The following is a 10,766-nucleotide window of genomic DNA, read 5'->3' on the forward strand; positions in this document are numbered from 1 at the left end:
TACTCGAGCACTCAAAGCGCTTTACACAACATGCCTCATTCACGCAACCATTTTTTCTTCACCTAAGTGCTTTCTATCTGTCTGCTACACTTGATGTAACCTAACATTGACCATGAATGGCCTGCTCTGCACCAGTCTAATCTAGTGAGTCCCTGCAAACTTATCAAATTTCACATGCCGAGCAGTGCTTGGTTTTGATAATAATCTCTCATCTTCCTCTCCTTCCCTTTTTTTCTTCCATGATATTTTGAGCTGCACAATAAGATGCATTTGAAATGACCTGTCACTTAAAAACATGTTACCTACCTTCTGTGGTGCTAGGTAGAAGTGCTGGTGAAGTACTGCAACCAATTTCATTTAAATCTACATCTGCACCCTGAATGCATCACAAGGATGAGAAGAAAAAATGGTGCATAGGACGTTTTTGTTATTTCCTTATTACTGAGCAAGTATCTCCATGCTGTCACAGGAAGCAACTTCAGGCTGTGGAAGATAAACAAATGAACTCATTCAATAGTAACACGCATTAACCTGCCTATCAGATTTAATTACTCATTAACCGAGGGTGCCAAAACACAGTTCTGGATCATTCTGCCCGGCTCTAACCTCTAGGTACGATGACATTTTCTACCCAAATTAATTTTTTATGTAATCGTTTAATCATTTTATCTGTAAGCTCTTCAAAAACAATGGGTATTCACTGCTGTGCAGCACATATCAAAAGTATATCAAAACAATCACCTTGACACCAGGACCTCAGGATATTTGCATGTCCCGATGGGACGCAGCAGGCTGTTCCATTGTTTAGAAGCGACTGCACATGGTTGATCTCTTCCGTGCTTTAATCTGGATCTCGGGACAATCAAGAGCATCTGCTCAGCAGATCTCAGTGATTGTGCAGGAATGTGCAGGGCCAAAAGTTCAGAAATAGCTTTGAAACTGCACTTTTGCATTTTGTTACAACTCAAAAATATAAATCAGGTTACGATGCATCTGTTCTCACATTTATGTTTAACAGCAGCAGGATGCATTAACAGCAGGTCATATATGTTATTAATGCATGTGATGTACTGTTTATATGAAAAAAAAAGCACAATAGATGTAATGCTATTAAATCTTTTAACTCCTAATGTTTGTTTACATTTTGTAGAAATGTACATATGTCCTTCATTTACCATCACTTGTGATTTTTCTTGAATAGCCCAGATTTTCTAGATTCCCTTCAAATATTGACTATCTTGCAGTTTTTAAGCAGCTCACCAGTAATTTTGGCACGGATTATTCTACCACTTTTGAGCTCTGTTTGCGTTCTCGTGTTGCCTGGAAAGCTCATGGTCCCAAAAGATGGCTGCTCACAAATGCTCTTAGTTGGTATCAAACTCAGTATGACTCACCTTTGTTAGAGTGCTTGCTACTGTGATTAAATTACATCAGAAGTGTTTTTTCCCCCATAAAGTGCTCCTGATTATTTTTAGAGAATACACAGGACCCTTATCACACGGAGCATTGATGGAATTTGCATCTTAATGAGGAAAAAATGGATTTTGAAGTAAACTGCAAATCCACATAGAACACATTGTTGTCATTTCCCTAACAAACTCAAAACAGGCCAGTGTGCACAATACCAAAACCGAACCTGGCTCACCTAAATGGAAAAAAGCCATAACTTAGATTAGCAATTACACCTGAGCTGTTCCTGCTGTAATATGTCAAAATATCTGCTTTGAAAAAGATCCATGTGCATAAGAGCCAGACTTGTGATCAGCAGCCAGGTGTAAAGGCAACCTGTTGCCCACTGTAGCCGTATTAGAAAGATTAAAATGATTACAACTAAGCCTCTTGTTTGAGTTGGTGGAAAGGATTCCTCAAACGCGTCCTAGCATTTTGCAAATGACTGATGTATATGTAATCATGTCTGAAACTGTTTTTTTTACACTGATTTGTGAATAAGCTGTGAACCCTAAAGTAAGAGCACATCCTTACCAACAGAAGCTGACTGTGAAAATGAATGATTCTTGACCAAAGGATGATCTGCCCTGACTTCAGACACTCATTTGCCACCCCTGCTTAACTTCTTTGCACACTGAGATTCGACCACAATGCTGAGATAACTTAAATAATTATAGGGATAATTACAGAATTACAATTATTCCACTAAGGATTACTTATTACGTACATGCTACAGTAGTGTCAGACACTGAGCTCCAAGAAATTTACAAGTAACAATTTGCCAGTGATAATCTGTTTAGTATTTTATGGCTTTATTAAAATTATGGGCTTTCTTAAAATCACAGTGAGCGAAACATAGTGTTTCTCAGCACAGAGTGATTTTCAAAGAAGACATTATATTTCCTCAGGATTACAAATGTAGTCACGTAGCTAGTTTGGGTGAGTCTGAAACTATGAAATGAGCAAAAACTGTGCTGTCGATCCACATTTTAATGATACAGCACATCAGTGGCTTTCAGTTCAGATTCAGCACCGTCATACATTTTGGAACAGAAGTCCACGACATTTTAAAAGAGCAGACCGGCACGCTGAAATATTCTCTTTGTGCTTCACAGTAATGTCTGAACTGAACAAGGATTTTCTCTCTATTGGCAACTTATGTTTATGACTCTCAATGAGAGTCACTTTAATAATTGAACGTTTCCAGAGTATGAATTAGCAAAACTAATCTTAAAAATACATATGGTCTTGATAGCAGTTCTGCTTTAGCTTGTGGAATGAATTTTTCAGTCAGAAAAAGGATCTTTTGTTTTGATCGCACTAATGCAGAACAGAAGGAATATCAGTGTTCCTAAAAGACCTCAATATGTCGGAGAAACGCATTTTTCCAGCGACTGACTGCAGCATCTGAGCTTTGATAAGCTGAGTTCACTGTCTTGGGGTTATGAATGACTTAATTGGCAGAGACGCCGCAAGTGTCAAATGAAATGTCAGCAGTGAAAGAGAGGCTACTGAACAAACTCCCCAGTGTGGTGACAATGTCAAGAGGGGGTTTCTATAAGGCGCTCAGAGTGCAGAGAACAGTCTGGGTTTATTTCCTGTCATCACAGACACATAATTACTTTTGGAGGAAGAACATGGAGTAGCTCATTGGTGGGAGAATATTAGGTTTTTGATCTTACTTGAGTACAAGCAGCAGTAACATAAAGAAATATGATTTAGTCTTCATGTACTGGCAAAAATTAATTATTATATTATAACTAATGAGAAAAAAATGGAACTTTAAACATCTTCACTTCTATGATAACGGGGCAAAAGCACCTGCTGTATGATTTTTATTGAAAACCCAGGAATTACTACTGGATACACTTTCTGCTGAGATGGATTTGGAAACAAACTGGACCAAATTATTGTCACTATTATCACATTATCCTTAATTCGGGGGGAAAGCGCCTACTCCAACATATCCGGTAAGGAGCAGGATACAACAGGGATGACACACTTAAACAGCAACCATTCACCCTGCCATCTACACTTCAGGAAATTTGAGACTCGTCAGTTAGCCTGTTGAAGGATATGTTGAACCTTCTTTGCTGCTGAACTGTTGAACGAACACAAAACGCCTGGAAGAAGCTCATTAAGACTCAGCGTGCATAATAGTGCTGTTGCACTCTGTGTAATATATTACAAAGGGCAGGGTTGCATGATACAGATGTACCTGCAAACTGGACCGAAGTTCATGTAAGGTTGTAATGTCTTACATTCCTCCCCCATGTTTCCATTTTTACTGCCACTCCCTCTGTTTTCAGAGCTTATTGTTGCTGAATGGCTTTGGTTTGACTGCGCATTATAAAATCACAGTAAAACACACACACAAAAAAGACAACCAGCTGTTCTTTTTCTTTAGTTTTCATTTCCTGTGTAAAGTCCAACTTTTTCCCCCATATCTGATAATGCATGCCCTCACTAGATCCTACCCTGGAGTCACTTAGTACACATTATCCATCTGTATTTAGAAGGCTGATATTACTTCATGTAGTATTCCTGTGACATCCAAACATACATAGTGACTTAATATTCTCTTAACACAGCTTCAAGTGTGAATATATTCCTGTCATATTTCACCTTCAAAGCCAGCAACCGCTCCATCTCCTGGGAGCGTTTGTCACACCGCGGTGCACAAGCTCCTCGATTTATGCAGCAGCTGGTGCAGTAAATGTGCTGTAATTGCACAGTCACACATGGATTGGGGTGCGTTCATAGTATCACACCAGATCTATTCATCTGCAGCCCATGTGATAATGATGCTTGCCTTCTCGCCACACCACCACATCCCTCTCAGCCCTTCTGGGTGTTATTTAAGGCTATTGTTTTTATGCCCGTTCGGTGCCCATACGTGAGTACGCGTCCCGCTGTTCATCACGGGTTGATTGGAGGAAACGCTTTTGTGTTATGATCTGATTGGGCGTCGGCAACGATCGCTGCTGTATTGACCCGTGTTGGGAGGTGTTACAGGAGCAGATTTGGAGGCGCTATCCTGTTAACAAGGAGCCTGCTGAGACAAGCTGCGAGTAACACCGCTCGGAGATGTGTGATTTCATGCAAGGCCTGTCTATGTTAGACACTTGGTGATCTGCCTACCACTTTCTTCTTTATTGGTACTGAAGATAACACAATAGGAAAATAGAGTGTTTAGCTGAGAAAAATGCAATGGGGATGTTCTTTTTGTTTTCACTTTTTTAGCCAGTGGATTGACAAATCGTCTGATTATATTTGGGCTTTTTTTTGTGTGTGTTTGTGTGAAAATAATAACAGATTTTCACGTTTTACTCGCATCTTAATGCGGTCATTGCAGGAGAAAGCCATGTGTTTTTTATTGATCATCATTCTACGTATGGTTTGACCCTTTTATTGTCATCATCTTCAACCTGTATGTAACCAAAGACATTAGGCTGTACGTAACACAAAGACACGCTTGCCCTGCCATCAAAGAGCCAGAAAAGACATTAAACATATTGTTGAACTGATGAATGCACACAGCAGAGATTTCATTTGTGTGGTGGCAGGCATAGCAACTTGTTATCATAGTAAAGATGCATTAAAGATTCTGTTAAGGCTTTATGTTTTCGTTCCTTAATGTATTCATAATGTGAAACATGACAGCATTTATTCAGAGCTCTCGTCGGATGAGACACTGATTATGTTGGGGTTTGATTTTGCAAGCATAACTTGAGGGAGAAAAGGCTTTTTAAACTTGAATCTGGGCAAAGTCTGCAAATCTATTTAGGCATTTGTTCCATGCAGAGGCGGTTTTAGAGTCTCTTGAGGCCCCCTGGAAAGAATTCACAGGGGACACCTCCAAGTCGGACTCCAGACCATGTGTGCTTGATTCTGTCGCTGCTTGGCCAGCATGACTGGACGCATTCGCCTGCTCTGCTAGCTTAATTAATTAATTGTAAACATCAAAGTAAGGCTAAACTAGAAGCACTGCGTTACTTGGCATTATATTTAATCGTTCTTATCTGCTCCATTCACCACCAGTGATGAGTTTTTCTCCTCTTTCTTTCAGAATAAAAAAAGTCCTCATCATATTTGCAGAGTGGCTTTCAGGTTTGTTCACACACGAATCATGCACACAACTTGCAGCAGGAGTTAAGCTGAAGTGGGCATGGCAGGGCAGGCTTTGGGAGGCCAGATCTCTCCTATTGTCACTGCAAACGTTGCACATTAGAACTGCTATTGTTTTAAGTTTGTCACCACTCCAGAGGCCTCCCAACTGGCCCCAAGCAGTTGCCTACCTATCCTGGTAGCTAGCAACACCTGTGATTCTATGCATGCAATTTGTCCAGGTGACTATAGATATTAAGGTTAAGTCATTTCCTGTTTAGTTAGATAAGGGCTTCCAAAAAAACCTGCCCAAAGATCTGCTGGGAAGCATTACCACAATGCCTGTTAAGTGCCAAAACTTCCTTGTGAAGGAATCGTTTGCCCTATAAAGCCCCATACAGGACCCTAATTCCCATGTTGCTTACAAATATGATCCCTGGTTAAAAATTATGGCCTGTAGAGAACAGGTCGGGGTACCATGGTAATACTATTACAAAATCAGACTACACAAAGTCTAAAAGTAATTTACCTCCGTTATGTAAATTGAACCTTTTTCTACTGTTCAGGCTACAGGTAAAGCAACTAGAGTACATGCAAATAACCAAGCCTTAGTTGCATGACTGATGAACAAAAGAACATTATTTCCTTAAGAGAACAAAGCAAGAACTATCCATCAGTGCTGAAAACAACCCCCGCTGCCCCTGTGCTCCGTGGGCTACATGCAGAGTAATTCTCTGGAGGATGTATTTCAGACATAATGAGAAAGAAACATCGGGGTAAACAAATCGACTGTTTTTTTGCAGGCAGGTCTAATTACAGGGCAGGAATAAATAACCATTGGAGAGGAGACAGGCACGCTAGTGTAATGCATTGTAATGGGCCATGGGGAATTAATGCGTCATTTTTCTGCCTGACATGTTGCTGTGGCATGTTCGGTTCACATTGAGGTGCTGTAATCATACAGATGCTTAACTGCAGCGGCATGCTTCTGTGAGATAGGCAGACAGTTTTGTAGTCACTTCTGCCATAATTTAATTTTTTAAATATTGCCAAAAGCATCTATATACCCTAAATGTGCCGTGAATACACTGCCAAGAGTCATTTCAGCCACGTGAAAGTAGATGCAAATTTCTGGATTTCTCAATAAGGATACAAAACAGGGGACTTCCTAAGTTTAAAATGTAACATTACTCTTAAAGAATACATGACTGAATGACAGGATAATCTTAACTTTGAAGAAAAATATGCCCTTGAACACCCTTAGGTGGGGATCACACAGAGATTCCTCGCCACAGATGTATCTACTTCAAAAATACCATGGCAGAATTAAATGGCTGGTTGCGCCTGGGGCTGTCTGGCCGAAGTGTCACATTGATAAGCTCTAGAACTGTTGAAAATATTTTCACTTTTATGCATTTTGGGGGGAGGGTAAAAAGCAGGGAAGCATGTCATAAGAGACGGGTACATCCCAGGCACGTCACATGATCGCTGTGTTTCCCTGTCCACTGTATTTTAGGAGTTTCTTTTGTTGGTGTAACCCCAAACTTCACACAGCCTCCTCTACTTCTGCTCTTCGCAGCTTCCAAAAGATGCCTTTCTGCATCTAGTTAAGGATTTGTAGTTGTTGCTTACTCTCAATTACTAAACTCGGCACCAGTATAATTACCCTGGCTTAAAATATAGAACACCATTATCATTTTGGACCTTTCTGTGATTATCACAAAAGAGAAGCTACATCCTGAATATAAACCTAAAATGAAAATGACAAAACAATTTATAACTGGACTTTTTATCGGTCTAGCATTCTAACAATGTGAATCCATCAGCTTGTCTGCTGATTTAGAGTCTGAGGGGCAAGGGCACAGACAATACAAAAGATGGATGCAACTACCGTGAATTCAAAGATTGTTTTGTGGGGTCCGGTTATAAAACCTCAGCATTAATATTTTTGTCATGGCCATCTCGATGGTTTGTGATGAAAAATAGGCGGAGTACTTTGTATAATGCTTCTTTCTGAACAACAGTATGACCAGGATTTACAAAATGAACCAAATTTTTATTCAATATGACCCAAAATGAGACATCCAGGTCACTATAGTCTTGAGAGTTTGAAAAAAAAAAGGCACCTGGACTTCTTCAGGTTTGTAAGGGCAAACCAAGTGGACAAAACTCCCCAAAACAAGGTAAGCAACACGGTAAGTTGTGCTGTGCAGCAAGGAGTGCTTGGACCTCTACATCTGAGAGCCACTCCACAAGTGCATGATACAACATAGGAGAACCACCTCAACAGGACAAGACTCAACTGTCCAAGAATTTAAAGGACATCATCCTTCCAAGGTTGCCAGTTTTCACATATTGAATTATTTGAGAGAGGAGTAAATGAGGCCATCCGTGTCCTCTGTGACCATCGTTGAACAGAAGGGGGCGGTTTATGGCATCAGCTGTCAGCCACCTACAACGTACTCTTGAGATCCTTTTCCAGGCATTTTAACCACCTCTCACACCTTACCTCAGGTGACCTTAATAGCTCACATGATGGTCGGGTGGGGCAAAGGTCTCACAGGGCTTTCAAACTGACTCCCACTGATGGTAATGACCCGCCCTTTTTTCACACCTGGGTTCATGTGATGACTCAGTTAATGAGTCAACGATCTGCAGAACAACCTCCAAAAGGGACAACTCCCACTGGAACCCTCAACAGCTTGTTTATTAGAAGTGAAGAAGCCTCTTAGATGAGCGGTGAATAATCATCACAAACCAAAAGAAGTTGAAAGCTTTTAAAGCTCTCAGGAGCACTTCAACACTGGCTTCACTTCTCAGACCATGAACTAAAAAGACACTAAATAGCTGTCAGAGAAAATCTGATGTTATTCTGCACTTTAATTGGACTTTTAACCAGAAGGGTTTTTACTAAAACCGGCTCAGAGTGTTCATTAAACCTACAGAAATCAGGATCCAGTACCAAACATAATTCGCCTTGCTTGCGATTCTGCATTATTCATATGCTGATGTCTATTATTAGAAATTTGTGTCACAATAATAAGATAAGATAACTCTTTATTGTCATTGCACAGTCATACATAGTACAGTAGTACAATGAAATTGGAAAAAACTGTCCTACGTCGGCACTACATATAACACAACACGACACGATATGACACATCACAACGTAACAAACAACACAACACAGTATATTAACTTAGTATAAAAAAGAAGAATAAGTGTATGTGTATTGCACACTGTTATTATTGCACATTAATTATTATTGCACCTTGTTATAAATATAAATATTATTGTTATCGTTTTAAACAGTGTTACCTCCCCCTAAAAAGTCCAGGGAGGTATCCAGTCAGGTCAGCTATTTACATTGATCAGGGCTATTGCCCTGTTGTAAAAGCTGTCCTTGAGTCTATTTGTTCGGGACCTCAGCAGCCTGAACCTCCTGCCAGACGGCAGCAGCTTAAACACCCGGTGTCCTGGGTGTGTGCAGTCCCGTAGGATGCTGCGTGCCCTCTTGAGACAGCGAGTGCTGTACAGGTCCTTCAGGGAGGGAAGAGGATGTCCAATGATTTTTTGGGCCATGTTGATGACCCTCTGGAGTGCCTTTCTGTGTGCTGTGGTGCAGCTGGAGAACCACACACCGATGCAATATGTCAGCACACTTTCAATGGAGCAGCGGTAGAAGACGGTCAGCAGCTCCTTCTTCAGGTCCATTTTTCTGAGGATTCTCAGAAAGTGGAGACGCTGTTGGGCCTTCTTTAAGACCGCAGAGATATTAGAGCTCCATTGGAGGTCTGTGTCTATGTGCACACCCAGAAACTTGAAACTGGAGACCCTTTCCACGCACTCCCCGTTGATGCTGACAGGCTGCAGCTCGGACTTCCTCCTTCTGAAGTCAACTACCAGTTCTTTTGTTTTGGTGGTATTGAGGTCCAGGTTGTTATCTGCACACCAATCTGACAGCCTCTGAACTTCAGCTCTGTATGCAGTCTCATCTCCCCCTGAGATGAGCCCCACCACAGTGGTATCATCTGCAAACTTGATGACTGTGTTGTCTGGGTGGGAACTAACACAGTCATGTGTGTACAGAGTGTACAGTAGGGGACTCAGTACACAGCCTTGTGGAGAGCCGGTGTTGAGGCTGAGGGCTGAGGAAAGATGAGGCCCCACTCTAACTCTCTGTACACGGTCTGAGAGGAAGTCTCTGATCCAGCGGCAGGTGGTGGAAGGAAGTCCAATTTCCAGCAGTTTATCTATTAGTCTGTCCGGGAGTATCGTATTGAAAGCAGAGCTAAAGTCAACAAAGAGCAGCCTGGCGTAACGGCCCTGCACTTCCAGGTGAGAGATGGTGGTGTGGAGCGTTGTAGCAATGGCATCTTCAGTTGATCTGTTAGCTCTGTATGCAAACTGGAGCGGGTCGAGTGTGGGTGGCAGGCAGGACATGATGTGACGTCGGACCAGTTTCTCAAAGCACTTCATTATAACAGGTGTTAGAGCAACTGGTCGGTAGTCGTTGAGGCTGCTAATGTTAGTACGCTTTGGCAGTGGGACAATTGTGGCTGACTTTAGGCACGGCGGGATGCAGGACTGGGACAGTGAAGTGTTGAAGATCTTAGTGAAGACCCCAGCCAGCTGGTCTGCACACTCTTTTAGGACATTTGCGGTTACCCCATCTGGTCCGGTGGCCTTCCTGGGGTTCACTGCCCTCAGTGTGCGCCTCACCTCATATTCCTGCACTATGAGGCTTGGGCTGCTGCTGTCCGATGTTTTTGCTGCTGCTGCCTCTGGTCCCTTCACCTCAAAGCGTGCGAAGAAGTGGTTCAGCTCCTCTGCAAGCTCCGCGTTACCCTCAGTCAACGTGGTATTGCCAGGTTTGTAGTTGGTTAAGTGCTGAACTCCCTGCCATACCTGTCGTGAGTTGTTGGTGGTGAAGTGGTCTTCGATCCTTCTCTTGTACGCTGCCTTGGCCTCTCTGATGCCTCTTTTCAACTGAGATCTGGCTGCACTGTACTGCATACCATCACTGGATCTAAAAGCGGCGTCACGTTGCTTCAGCAGGACCTGGACCTCTTTAGTCATCCAGGGTTTCTGGTTGGAATACACCCGGAGACGTTTGTCCACAGTGACACTGTTGACACAGAAGTTAATATATGAGAGCACTGATGTTGTGTGCTCTTCAAGGTCCTGATGTTCGAACACGCTCCAGTCCG

This window comes from Diplotaxodon limnothrissa, linkage group LG1, assembly GCF_057381915.1.
Source record: "Diplotaxodon limnothrissa isolate DT_005_m linkage group LG1, D_limnothrissa_male_GT1.1, whole genome shotgun sequence".
In the NCBI taxonomy this organism is placed as follows: domain Eukaryota; kingdom Metazoa; phylum Chordata; class Actinopteri; order Cichliformes; family Cichlidae; genus Diplotaxodon; species Diplotaxodon limnothrissa.